This window comes from Schistocerca gregaria, chromosome 7, assembly GCF_023897955.1.
Source record: "Schistocerca gregaria isolate iqSchGreg1 chromosome 7, iqSchGreg1.2, whole genome shotgun sequence".
In the NCBI taxonomy this organism is placed as follows: domain Eukaryota; kingdom Metazoa; phylum Arthropoda; class Insecta; order Orthoptera; family Acrididae; genus Schistocerca; species Schistocerca gregaria.
Genome location: NC_064926.1, coordinates 22,312,566 through 22,327,783, shown reverse-complemented (window position 1 = coordinate 22,327,783; position 15,218 = coordinate 22,312,566).

The window sequence follows — 15,218 nt, the reverse complement described above, 5'->3', positions numbered from 1 at the left end:
AGAGTATACCTTTTAAAATGGTCACCATGTAAGAGTGGACATGCAGGTGCTCCACTTTATATTTACAAAATATGTGAACATCGCCTTCAGTTTAGAATGGCATTTCGCCTACAGCCCTCGGCATTTCCCCTACAGCTCTTGCCTGCATCTCCAACCATTACTACTCTCCCCACGTGTGTGCTGCTGATTGCACATCTACTGGCCACCTTATTCTGTTTGCACCCTAGAATTCGTGGCATCCAGTGTGAACAGTAGCTCATGATGCCACTACAGAAACCCACAAATTATGTACCGTATTAGCTGCACTCGTCGATGGGGCCATACTACCCATTCTCCTTTTTTATTTCGAAAAAGCTGTTTTATTTCTGTTACATGCATACTAAAATGAACTAGAGCACGTATCTGACTGCAGACTGGTAAATTAATATTTTAAGTAAAAGTGCTGCAATGCTACTAGTCACATGCAATGAGTACAAAGGCCAGTTACACTGGCCATCATGTTACATCCTGTCATATTATTCTGCATTGTATTTGAAACTGCGGCATCCACATCGAATCACATCACACCACGTCATGTCACGACACAGAATGGCACTGACAAGGTTTCTTGGGAAGAAAGTTTTGATGGCTGATGTGATCCATCCTTTTGTTGATCATGTGACCCTCAAGCTCATTTACTTCTGATACACGGCCATGTGCAGACCTCCATATTTCGTTTTGTCATAATTTTCGTGGTTGTTATCGGTTTTTTGTTGTTCGTTATTTGTTATAAATTGTTTTGTTTTGTTCTTCTATTTCTTTTGCCATAATTTATAATAAATGATGAAAGATTGGTTGAGGCAGTGAGGTAACGGGGTGAATTGTATATGAGTATACTTGATCTCTACTATGCTTATGAAGTGGATTTTTATACATACCGTCACTGTATTTAATATTTTATAATGAAATGTTTGCAATATGGTTGTAATTGAAGTAAAAAAATGCTGTGGGTAGAAGTGGAATTTATTGGTATGTTGTCAGGAATTTCTACTGTTTCATAAATAAATGTACTGAAGCCATTAGACATCATAACAATGGTCAGATCCCTTTTTGTGAAGTACACACCAAGTAATGTATTAGAGTTGTTTGTTTAAATACAAGGCTTATTTATTGTTAAGAAGCTTTCTGGATTGTGTGTGAAACAGTTTTGCAAGCGTCAGTGGTCAATATTTATGTAGTTTCACTAGCTAACCTCAGTAGAAGTAAAGCTCTTGAAATATTAAAAGCCAAGTACAAGATTCAAAGAAAACCTATAAATCTTGAAGGGAAAGGAATTGAGGGAGACATGAATATTACACAAAAATTTGTATTGGACTAGCAACTAAACTTAACGCTAAACAAATCAATTTTTCATGGGATGTGATGGCAGTTCATAACACTGTGTTCCTTTCAGTAATTCTGGGTGCAATTTGGCGTCATTAATGAAAATAACTGGGATTTCTGTTCTTTGAGATCCTTGTATAGTGTGTTAAATTTCCCTTCTGTACCATGTAATGACATTTTTCTACAGCCACACCCTTTTTCGAATTGTTTTACACTTCTATCTTCCTTCTCTAGTATACAACACATCCCTGCAAGCTCAAACCATCCAAGTACAATACAAGTCATTTTCTCACAAATGTATATAATCTATCATGTTGTGTATATGAATCCTGCACAAAAAAGTTGAAACTCATCTTGCAAACATTCTATGAAGAAAACAGCTCACAATCAGCCATGCGATTGGTGATCACATGACCTATATTGATTTATGCCATGATGTGACAGGCAATGTGCGTGTGAACTGACGTTAAATAAGCTAGAGCGCCTCAACAGCCATACCTTTGTTGAACTTCCTGGTTGAAAACACTAGACTAACTTAGGCAACAAAACACTAGCAAAAGGCCCTTCTCAGGACCAAGCGTCTAAAACACTGAGACCTTCAGTCCTTGATTGCCAACTAAATATGGAATGAATACAGAGTGATACAGTACAGTGGTTAGCGTTCTGGACTCGCATTTGGGAAGACTATGGTTCAATCCCACCATCCTGATTTAGGTTCTCCGTGATTTCCCTAAGTCGCTCCAGGCAAATGCCAGGATGGTTCCTTTGAAATTGCATGGCCAACTTCCTTTCCTAATCCGATGAGACTGATGACCTCACAGTTTGGTCTCTTCCCCCAAACAATCCAACCCCAACCCATAGAACGAATTAGGCAAGCCAAAAGTGATTACTTGTCAAACTTTATTTTAAGTAATAATATTGATATGGATTTCATCCAGGAAACCAATGTCTAAAATGAAGAGGCTCTTTGTAGAACAGGAAGGACACATGGTCATGAGGTTATTGGTGCAACTTACCACATCGTTTATGTTGTTGCTACTTATGTTAGAGCTAACACTGATCATGCACACCTAATCTCAGCATATACAACTGATGAAATTCATGTTTCAATAAAACTTGAAGAGGTCATTTATCCATAAAATCTGGAAACTACCAAATGCTCTGTCGATTACTGCCCATCCAAGAATATACGTTGGTGATTTTAACAGGCACCATGCACATTGGAAGCATACATGAAACCAATACTGTGGCTGTGAGTGAAAATAAAATCCTTTAATCAGTCTCTGACTCCAAAGATATAGATACATTTAGATCAGCTGCATGGCAGAGAGGCTACAACCCAGACCTGTGATTTGTCTGTCATTATCGTAAAGATAAACCAATTCTTACATCATGAAAAGCGCTGTCAGACTTCCCACATAGCCAACACAGACCAATTATTTTCAATATTGTATCCCACTGGTTACGTCAGTGCCACAACTTAGATGTAATTTTAAAAAGGCGTTCTGACAGGATTTCTCTGACCACCCAGAAGAACACTTTTTTTTTCAATCCAACAGAACCCTAGAGCTACAGCCATCTGCTAACAAACATATTCCTTGGGGATGTAGGAGAGAGTATATCCCAGTACAGGATGAGGGATTTGATCACCTATACAAACATTTTAACAGAAGTGGAGACAGTGGTTTTATGGATGAACTTCTTCATAGTCTCGATAATGCAAGATAAAGGTGCTGGTCTGAGACAGTAAAAAATTTGAATTTTAAACATTCAAGTAGGAAGACGTGATCCTTGCTTCATAAATTGGGTAGCTCTTTTAATAAATCTGCTCAGAAACCCGGTATTTCAGTCAGTCATAGTGCTAAGCCAATAGTAAACTCGTCCAGAGCGTCCACAGATAAACAGCACACCGCCAGAATCTAAAAAGAGCTAATAAATCTGAAAGCTCAGTCGCCAAGCAACTCAAAATTCTCTTCCCCATTCACCGTAGATGAAACAGATGTAGCTTTAGCAGAGGTTAAAAGTGGTAAGGGTCCAGGACTGGATCTTCTTTGTTATTTTGAAGACAGGAAGGAACAGAAAAAAATAAAAACTGCAACAATCTTAAAATGTAACAAATAAACGGATCTCCCTCAGAACTTTCAGCCACTTTCCCTGCTTAGTTGCATGTATATGCTTGTTCACAATAGAATTAGTGGTTGTATTCTAGAATACATCCCAATGGAACAGGCGAGATTTAGGTCTCACTGAAGGTTCAACAACCAGGTACTGTCTCTGACAGCTTTCAATGATGCCAATTTCCAGAAGAAAGTGAAGACTTCCGTGGCTTTTGTCAAACTCACAGTAGCATATGACACTGTCTGGAGGGAAGATGTGATTTACAAATTGCTGAAAATAATTAAATGCTCAATAACAGCAGCTCTCATTAATAACATGATAAGTAATAGATACTTTCAGGTTTGTTTGGGTGAAAATAGAAGCTCAATAAGGAAACTAATTAATGGCCTGCCATGGGACTCTGTTCTTGGCCGTCATCTATTCAGGCTTTATATTTCCGACCTTCCAAGAAAAACTTCAAGGAAATTCTGCTTTGCAGACGATATCGCTTTGGCTTGTCAATCAAGAAAGGTTGGTCGCTCAGAGGGAACACTAGTAAAGGACTTAGCGGCCCTTAACTCATATTTCAAAAAATGGGGACTGAACCCCAATGCCAGTAACAACGAAGTTTGTGTGTTTCACCTTAACAAGAAATAAGTTTACACTGAGCTCAAGGTACAATTTGATGGCAGTGTTCTCCATCACATTAACTACCCCAAGGATGATGGCATCACAGTCGACCATACCCCATCGTATAAAGAAACATCTGGAAAATGGATCAGGAAAGATAAAAACTCGCAACAACAACAATAGAGACTTCGCATACATAAGCTCCTGCGCTACCTTTTTTCTTTCCTTTTTTTTTTTTTTTTTTTTTTTTTTTTTTTTTTTTTTTTTTTTTTTTTTTGCTGCAGGGTAGTGTACTTCAGCATGGTTTAATAGTTGTGATATGTGATACCAACTTTATTGATGCACACATCAAGAACGTAATGCAACTACTGTCTATTGGGTTCCCATGCTATACAATATCCATCCACCACAGATTCACAGAATTGAAACCCCACTTAGAGAGTACCACTTATACAAGGTGATGAGGAGATACCCATTCGCCACTACATATCTGTCGCACAAAGAAATAAGCTTTGTTACAGGCATCTACCACTACTGTATGCTGGACAGCTTGCTCTAACTAACACGAAAGAAAGAGTTCTCTGGAGTAAGAACTGCCAGCATATTGGAAGTTACCAACACCAGGAATCGATCGAGAAACATGGCTTTGATACAGTGGGTGTCCAACTTGGAAGGAAAATGTGGGTCAAATGACATGGAATGTGCACTGGATGTAGTCGGTGCTCTAACTCACTCTCTAAATGGGGTAGTGTGGCGTCTCTGACTTCTGACTATGGTGCACTGAAACAGTCTGCCAGACATATAAGAGAGGAGTGGATCCCACAATGCTATAAGTTCATGTGGAATGATTTATAAATGCCAGTACCACAGTGGTGGGTTGGATGAGAATCCAAGATACTAATATTTAATCGATTTATTTTTATTTTATGCCTGGCATTCATTACATGTTATGAATGTGCCACTTGAATGATGATAATGACTATCAAGGTCAATGTTGCTATCTTTGAGACTGTGCATGGTGAGTTGATATTAGTCAAGAATGCCTCTAAGGTGACAAAGACATTATTGCCAACAACTTCACTGAGTTGGAATGAGGCCATGTAATAGGGCTATGAGAATCTGGACGCACATTCTGTGATATTGCAGAAAGATTTGGCAGGAGTGTAACCACTATACAAGATTGGTGGCAGCAGTGTACGGTCGCAAGAAGACCAGGCTCCAGACAGCCACATGGCACTACTAACAGGAAAGACCATCGTTTTTGTCCTATGGCTCTGCTGTATTGTAGTGCATCTGCAGCAGCAATTTGAGCAGCAGTTGTCACTATAGTAACACAGTGAAGCCTTCAGAAGGATGGAGGTCTGTTGTGTTTCTGATGAAGAACAGTAATACCTCAGTGCTAGTGCCAGTGATGGCTGTGTGTCAGACAGGTGGAGGCCAGTCGATGGTCTGCGTCCAACCTGTCTGCACACTATACACACTGGGCCTACACCTAGAGCTACTGCCTGGAGTGCGACTTTGCATGACAGCAGGAGCACTCTTGTGGCTATCCCATGCATCAAGATAGCAAAGTTGTACATCAGTCTGGTGATTCGACCTGTTGCTGTGCCATTGATGAACAGCAACCCAGGAGAAATTTTTCAACAGGAAAGCGCTCAGCTACATACCTCTGGTGTGAGCTAACGTTCCCTAGAGTCTCAACATATTGTCTTAGCTTGCTCAATCACCAGATCTGTCACGAAGCAAACACATAAGGGATATCATTGGACAACTCTAGCCTCATCCACAAACAGCATGAATTGCCCCTGTATTGACCGACCAAATACAACAGGCATGGAACTCTATCCCACAAGAAGACATCCTGCAACCATACATCTACATCTACACCCATACTCCGCAAGCCACCTGACAGTGTGTGGCGGAGGGTACCCTGAGTACCTCTATCGGTTCTCCCTTCTATTCCAGTCTCGTATTGTTCGTGGAAAGAAGGATTGTCGGTATGCTTCTGTGTGGGCTCTAATCTCTCTGATTTTAACCTCATGGTCTCTTTGCGAGATATACATAGGAGGGAGCAATATACTGTTTGACTCTTCGGTGAAGGTATGTTCTCGAAACTTTAACAAAAGCCCATACCGAGCTACTGAGCGTCTCTCCTGCAGAGACTTCCACTGGAGTTTATCTATCATCTCCGTAATGCTTTCGCGATTACTAAACGATCCTGTAACGAAGCGTGCTGCTCTCTGTTGGATCTTCTCTATCTCTTCTATCAACCCTATCTGGTACGGATCCCACACTGCTGAGCAGTATTCAAGCAGTGGGTGAACAAGTGTACTGTAACCTACTTCCTTTGTTTTCGGATTGCATTTCCTTAGGATTCTTCCAATGAATCTCAGTCTGGCATCTGCTTTACCAACGATCAACTTCATATGATCATTCAATTTTAAATCACTTCTAATGCGTACTCCCATATAATTTATGGAATTAACTGCTTCCAGTTGCTGACCTGCTATTTTGTAGCTAAATGATAAGGGATCTATCTTTCTATGCATTCGCAGCACATTACACTTGTCTACATTGAGATTCAAATGCCACTCCCTGCACCATGCGTCAATTCGCTGCAGATCCTCCTGCATTTCAGTACAATTTTCCATTGTTACAACCTCTCGATACACCACAGCATCGTCTGCAAAAAGCCTCTGTGAACTTCCGTTGTCATCCACCAGGTCATGCAACACATTGCATGCAGGTTTGCATGCTTGAATTGAACAATCTGGAGGTCACACCAGTTATTAATGTAACAGCATTTCACATTTGCAGTGGTTTATCTTGCTCTTACATTAACCTGAGATCTTGCAGTGATAATCACTTAAATATGTCACCTAGGCAAATTGCATTCCCGAAATTTCATTGCTCTACATTAATTGTCTTTTGGTGTAGCCAATTTTTTCCATCAGTGTACATTGTAAACAGTAACAATCCTATCACACTTACTTGAGGTTCTCCCAAAAGTAACTTTACATCAGTCGATTTTTTTTGCATAAGAGTGATGTGTTGAAGTCTATCTGCAGGGAAGTCTTATATCAAATCACAGATCGAGTCTGGTGCTCAGTAAGCTCGCATTTTTCACTGATAATCAGGGCAAGACACAATAAAATTCTTTCCTGAATTCAAGGAACCTGGCAACAACATGAGTGCTGACATTAGATGGAAACTCCTGATACCACCCCAGTTTTGGAGCCACTCAGCAATTTTCTTCTATTACCAAATTCTCCCCATTCTTAAAATTATTGCCATTCAGTTCAGTTTATAAATTAAAATTTTTCTGAATTACATCAATCAATTTACTATTTAAAATTATTAGTTTTAACTGAATATAAGAAAGTTAAAAATGTAACACACAAGAAATGTACACTTATTAACTTTTTATTCCTTTATTGTTGATTTTTTAATTTAAATTTTTAAATTTTTAATTTAATTTTTTGAATTTCAGAATTTTTCGCTTATAAATTATAACAAAAAATTTAATAAACTATCTCTCCCAAAACGTTTCCATTTTTGAAGATATCTAATATATTGTAACAAATAAAAAATGTGACAAATATATGGGACCAATTCAAATTTGACAAAAGTGTTTTTGTTGAAAGAAATAATATGCCAAAAGGGAAACAAATTGAATCTCATATTTGCAATGATATCTTAAATCTTCTTTAATATGGAACATTAGAAAATTATACATCATAATGATGTTGTTGTTAATATTGAAGAATGTTATGATGAAGAACATAATCATTCTATTGATTATACTGAAGAATGTTATGTTGAAGATGCTTATAAATTTTGGTTCTATAGTAAAAACTAATTTGTCACAGGATTGGGAAGAAATAGGAAATTCAATCTACTGATTGTAACTTGAAAAAATGTGAATTATCATATAAATATAAAAATGCATCATAAATTTTATTCTATTTCTGTTGAAATAAGAGAAAAGTTCGGTAATATGCCAAAAACATTAGAAGAATATATTTTTGTTTATATGTTATTTTAAAGACTTCTAGTTCAACAACCAAAAATATAAATTTCATAAAAATTGTCAATCAGTATTCTAATTTGAACATTTTAAGTTCAATTTTTTCCATAAAAAATTATGAATGCTAAAATAAACTTATTAATTTTATCATTAAAACTAGGACATAAATCCTTACTTAATTTTTGATGTGCTACACTCCTGGAAATTGAAATAAGAACACCGTGAATTCATTGTCCCAGGAAGAGGAAACTTTATTGACACATTCCTGGGGTCAGATACATCACATGATCACACTGACAGAACCACAGGCACATAGACACAGGCAACAGAGCATGCACAATGTCGGCACTAGTACAGTGTATATTCACCTTTCGCAGCAATGCAGGCTGCTATTCTCCCATGGAGACGATCGTAGGGATGTTGGATGTAGTCCTGTGGAACGGCTTGCCATGCCATTTCCACCTGGCGCCTCAGTTGGACCAGCGTTCGTGCTGGACGTGCAGACCACGTGAGACGACGCTTCATCCAGTCCCAAACATGCTCAATGGGGGACAGATCCAGAGATCTTGCTGGCCAGGGTAGTTGACTTACACCTTCTAGAGCATGTTGGGTGGCACGGGATACGTGCAGACGTGCATTGTCCTGTTGGAACAGCAAGTTCCCTTGCCGGTCTACGAATGGTAGAACTATGGGTTCAATGACGGTTTGGATGTACCGTGCACTATTCAGTATCCCCTCGACGATCACCAGAGGTGTACGGCCAGTGTAGGAGATCGTTCCCCACACCATGATGCCGGGTGTTGGCCCTGTGTGCCTCGGTCGTATGCAGTCCTGATTGTGGCGCTCACCTGCACGGCGCCAGACACGCATACGACCATCATTGGCACCAAGGCAGAAGCGACTCTCATCGCTGAAGACGACACGTCTCCATTCGTCCCTCCATTCACGCCTGTCGCGACACCACTGGAGGCGGGCTGCACGATGTTGGAGCGTGAGCGGAAGACGGCCTAACGGTGTGCGGGACCGTAGCCCAGCTTCATGGAGACGGTTGCGAATGGTCCTCGCCGATACCCCAGGAGCAACAGTGTCCCTAATTTGCTGGGAAGTGGCGGTGCGGTCCCCTATGGCACTGCGTAGGATCCTACGGTCTTGGCGTGCATCCGTGCGTCGCTGCGGTCCGGGCCCAGGTCGACGGGCACGTGCACCGTCCGCCGACCACTGGCGACAACATCGTTGTACTGTGGAGACCTCACGCCCCTCGTGTTGAGCAATTCGGCGGTTCGTCCACCCGGCCTCCCGCATGCCCACTATACGCCCTCACTCAAAGTCCGTCAACTGCACATACGGTTCACGTCCACTGGCATGCTGCCAGTGTTAAAGACTGCGATAGAGTTCCGTATGCCACGGCAAACTGGCTGACACTGACGGCGGCGGTGCACAAATGCTGCGCAGCTAGCGCCATTCGACGGCCAACACCGCGGTTCCTGATGTGTCCGCTGTGCCGTGCGTGTGATCATTGCTTGTACAGCCCTCTCGCAGTGTCCGGAGCAAGTATGGTGGGTCTGACACATCGGTGTCAATGTGTTCTTTTTTCCATTTCCAGTAGTGTATAACATTTCTTCTTCTAATCAGCTAGGTAGGAAGAACACATTCTATGATTTAAACTACCCTGTTTCAACTACTTTTTGAAGACAATTAAATTTTATGAATTTTTACAGTATTTACACATCTCTGATTCTAACTGTTTTTACACATTTGAAATTACATATGTTTCTATGGAAGTTGAAAATAAAATGTGAACTACTAACCAAAATTAATATTCTATTGCAGAACATCTTGTAATTAAGAAAGACAGCAAGCGAAATACTTGGCTTATGTGTAATGACAGAAAATTAAAATGATAATCTCTTTACAAATACTAGATATAGTAATTACAAAAAAGGAGAAAAAAATTATTTAAATATACGAATTTCAGAACCTTTTGCGACAACATTATAATGTTGTTTTGTTCTTCAGTCCAGAGACTGGTTTGATGCGGCGCTCCATGCTACTCTATCCTGTGCAAACTTCTTCATCTCCTAGTATCTACTGCAATTTACACCCTTCTGAATCTGCGTAGTGTATTCATCTTTTGGTCTCCCTCTACGATTTTTACCCTCCACATTGCCCTCCTATACTAAATTGGTGATCCCTTGATGCCTCAGAATATGCCCTACCAACCGATCCCTTCTTCTAGTCAATTTCTGCCACACATTTCTCTTCTTTCCAACTCTAGTTATGAGAGCAACCCATCTAATCTTCAGCATTCTTCTGTAGCACCACATTTCGAAAGCTCCTATTCTCTTCTAAACCATATCGTCCACGTTTCATTTCCATACATGGCTGCACTCCATACAAATACTTTCAGAAACGACTTCCTGACACTTAAATATATACTCGATGTTAACAAATTTCTCTTCTTCAGAAACGCTTTCCTTACCATTGCCAGTCTACATTTTATATCTTGTCTACTCTGACCATCATCAGTTATTTGGATCCCCAACTAGCTAAACTCATTTACTTCTTTAAGTGTCTCATTTCCTAATCTAATTCCTGCAGCATCACCTGATTTAATTCGACTACATTCCATTATCCTCGTTTTGCTTTTGTTGATGTTCATCTTATATCCTCCTTTCAAGACACAGTCCATTCCGTTCAACTGCTCTTCCTAGTCTTTTGCTGTCTCTGACAGAATTACAATGTCATTGGTGAACCTCAAAGCTTTTATCTCTTCTCCATGGATTTTAATACCTACTCCCAATTTTTCTTTTGTTTCCTTTACTGCTTGCTCAATATACAGATTGAATAACATCGGGGAGAGGCTACAACCCTGTCTCACTGCGTTCCCAACCACTGCTTCCCTTAAAGCCCCTCGACTCTGATAACTGCCATCTGATTCTGTACAAATTTTTAATAGCATTTCGCTCCCTGTATTTTACCCCTGCCACCTTTAGAATCTGAAAGAGAATATTCCAGTCAACATTGTCAAAAGCTTTCTCTAAGTCTACAAATGCTAGAAACGTAGGTTTGCTTTTCCTTAATCTTTCTTCTAAAATAAGTCGTAAGGTCAGTATTGCCTCACGTGTTCCAACATTTCTACAGAATCCAAACTGGTCTTCCCCAAGGTCGGCTTCTATCAGTTTTTCTATTTGTCTGTAAAGAATTCGCATTAGTATTTTTTAGCTGTGACTTATTAAACTAATAGTTCGGTAACTTTCCCATCCCTCACAAACTACTTTTTTTGGGATTGGAATTATTATGTTCTTCTTAAAGTCTGAGGGTATTTCGCCTGTCTCATACATTTTGCTCACCAGATGGTTTTGTCAGGACTGACTCTCCCAAGGCGGTCAGAAGTTCTAATGGAATATTGTCTACTTCTGGGGCCTTGTTTCGACTTAGGTCTTTCAGTGCTCTGTCAAACTCTTCACGTAGTATCATATCTCCTATTTCTTCTTCATGTAAATTCTCTTCTGTTTCTATGATATTGACCTCAGGAACATTGCCCGGGTAATGACCTTCTATATAATCCTTCCACGTTTCTGCTTTCCCTTCTTTACTTAGAATTGGGTTTCCATTTGAGCTCTTGATACTCATGCAAATGGTTTTCTCTTCTCCAAATGTCTCTTTAATTTTCCTTTAGGCAGTATCTATCTTACCCCTAGTGATATGCACTTCTACATCCTTACATTTTCCCTCAAGCCATCCCTACTTAGCCATTTTGTAGATCCTATCTATCCCAGTTTTCAGACGATACTCACGATAAATAGTTTCATATGTAGCAAGCTGGCTTCATTTCGGGTTAAGCGTTTTCTTGACAGAAATAAATTTAATTGAAAACTCACAGGTATTGTGAAGCATACCATATCCATAAAAATTCTTGTAAAATGATTGAAAATTACTAGCAGTATTCGAAGTATTTGTAGTGCTAACTTGAGCGTGAAGCCCCATGTTTAGTATATATTACATAATGGCTTCCTGTGCGCCATTATAACGAAAGAAAGCCACATAGTCTCCAATGCAAGTCATTTAAAATAACTGTTATTCATTTAGATATTTCCACCAGGAGACAACGGTTTTGAATAAGAACAGGAGAAATCCTCTTTTTTCTATATGTTACAAGAGAAAATACTACATTGAGTTCTTAGTGTGACTTAATTCTTCTTAGTGCGACTTAATTCTTCAAAAATAGAGACAAAAAAGCATCCCATCTTTGAACCAAGTATTTTTGAACCTTTATGAGATATGGTGCCAGTGGTCACAAGGATGTCGTTACATTGTATAGTTACTCTGTGATACTAAACAAATATTTTATTAATATTAGCTGCAGTTTTTATCGATAGAAATAGACTCCATTTTGTGCTTTTTTATGCTTCACATTTACACGTATGGTTTCAGATAAATTTTTATAGGTCTTTCCAGGAGACATCAAAATGCCCCCTGGAAAGTTTAAAGTATGCTTTCCACAAAACATTTGTGATACAGTAAGTTTTTATTGTAATATTCACAATATTTAGAATTAGTGAGTGAACATTACAGTTAGTCCATTTGTAACTAACAATTTGCTAGGGATAATTAACTCGCTTCCCAATCGGCGCGGCCCAAGGGAAACCTCACCTGGAAACCTTTTGCAATTTGCTCATATGTAATCAGTGGTAGTGGTGTAGTTTTTTTTACACATTGTTGGATGTGATAGAATAGTAGGATATCTGGAGAGAGAGATGTGAATCGTATCCTGCTGTCGAATGTAAAAAAAACTATAAAATATATTTCATAGAAATAATAGAAAATGGACTGCATCCATTTTCGAGGAAAGAGGACGTTTATTACGTTTTTCTTTTTCACAACGGGGTGCTCTTGTGGAGAATGCTATTGGCAGTGAGGGGCATGTCCCAAAGGCAGCTGCAACTGGACTTTTCGACAAACAACATATGGTTGGGAGAGCTGTCATTTATCTTGCTTTGTTCTGTAGCCCACTGGAATAGTTGCCTATTGTGTATGTGTAGCATTTCTCAGCATCAATACTGCTGACCACCCCTAGCCATGTCCTCTGCCAGAGATGACCCTCTGTCTACAGTTTTCCAAAGACTGGGCCCTCAGCTGTGGCATTTGGTGGTGGGTGGTGGATGACGGTGGCGGGCGGCAATGGACGTTGCAAAAAGCATTCTGGAGAGTTCTCCAGAATTATTTGTTGTTCCAAGGGGGGAGGGAGGGGGCAATCTCTCTGAGAAATACATTTGATGGCTGGCAAAAAGCGCCCTGTTCTTGAGTCTTTTGTCCATCTGTAAGTGATTTCTGCAGACCAGAGGTAGTATTTCACTGCCACCAGATGGATCTCTTTGTGGACAATCAGTGACAGCACAGAACAGGCCTGTACCCTTACCTACAGTTAGGAGAGGGAGGGCTGAGGGTGGTAGGAAGGGAGGTAAGACTGGCTGTAAGTTGGTTAGTTCATATATTGCATATTGAGATGAACACATGTGAAGCAGCTGCCCCTCTGTCCTGGAGCATTCTTTTGGCATCAGTTTTTGCAGTAGTTGTGTTATTACAACGATTTTTTTCAATTACCAGTACATGTGTTGCGATATGACCCGTTCTTTACGAGTGCTGGTTTTTTCACGACAGTTTCGATGTGTAATTAGGAAAGTGAAGCGTTTTCCATCATTTGCAATAGTGTGTGTGGCCTTCCTAACACTTTAGTGATGGTTTGCTGTCCCATCCTTTTTACTATGAATCACTGTACAAGTTACACAGCAGCTATCCCAAGATGATCTCTCAGGGACAATTATATAGGACGAAGTTCTCAAGAAATAAGTAGAGCACCCTTTATTTGAATTTGGAGCACCAGAATATTGGTTGAGCAATGTAGTAAGAGGTGTCTGTAGTGAACTACGACGACAAACAGCGAGGCACACACGCGATTGGTATAAAGGGATGGCTGCACCCGAAAAGTTGTCTCCTGCACTGTGGATTGACTGGTCATTTCAGAAACACGAAGAGCTCCAGCACAGGCAATAGTCTGTAGAAGTTGTGAAATGCGTCTTGAGTCCATCACACTGCATGACCATTATTTGAAAAGCATTCCCTCTACGCTTATCAATTATCATCCCCTTCATTCCTCATTTAGACAGCTATAGACAAAGTCCTCAGCTGTTTGCTTAGATGTAAAATAGCTATTAAACTACTTTCTGTCAAACACCATCATTTCCTTGGTTGAGCACATTTCCTACCAAAAGTAAAGTAGTACCTTCCACTCAAGCCTTTTTTCCTGACAGTTCACAAGTGGAGCAGAGAGATTTATTTCGACTTGTAGGCAAAGGGATCATCCTATATAGAGTTACTATTTATTTTGAGTATGGCTATCACTAATTCCATGTGGTATTGTGAAATTTTTTCCAGGCAGAATACCACCAGTTGTATGACATTGTCAATTTTTGAGCTGTATTACGACTTTAGACGCTCCTTGCATTGCAGTACGCATATATATGTGTAATGAGACTCGATCTTTATGATTAAGTGTGTTATTATGATCTATCTTTTCTTCGATATCCCACCTAAGATAAATAAATTAAAGTAAGCTAACCTTCCTCTCTTGCAGCTGCAGAGAGACAGGCCATTTCCATGTGAGAGAGGTGCACTTGGGCTTTCAAACCCAGAAGGACTGGGGCTAGAGTCCCAGAAAGGGCAACTCAAATTTGAATTCCCCACCAATTCGTGGGTGGAGGGATTCATTGTCAGGATAGGGAAACATGTAGATTCGTTCTTTAAAACGATGACTAACAACAAAATGTGTTAAGAAGTTCCTCCTTTTAATGCTACAATTAATTTAATTTAATTTATGATTTGACACTTCATTTCCTAGGATAATCAGTTTATTGTCTACAGCTCACAAGTAAACAAGTTATCATCTATGACTGAAATATGGTCAAAGCCAATGATTTAAGTCCCATTCTTCGGTTGATGCTTTCCCTGTGTAGATAAAATCTGACAACTGAATATTATTTAAGGCGACACAAGCATTATTTCTAAGAGAGTTCTGGACCGAAGAGCATTTCGAGTCAAATTT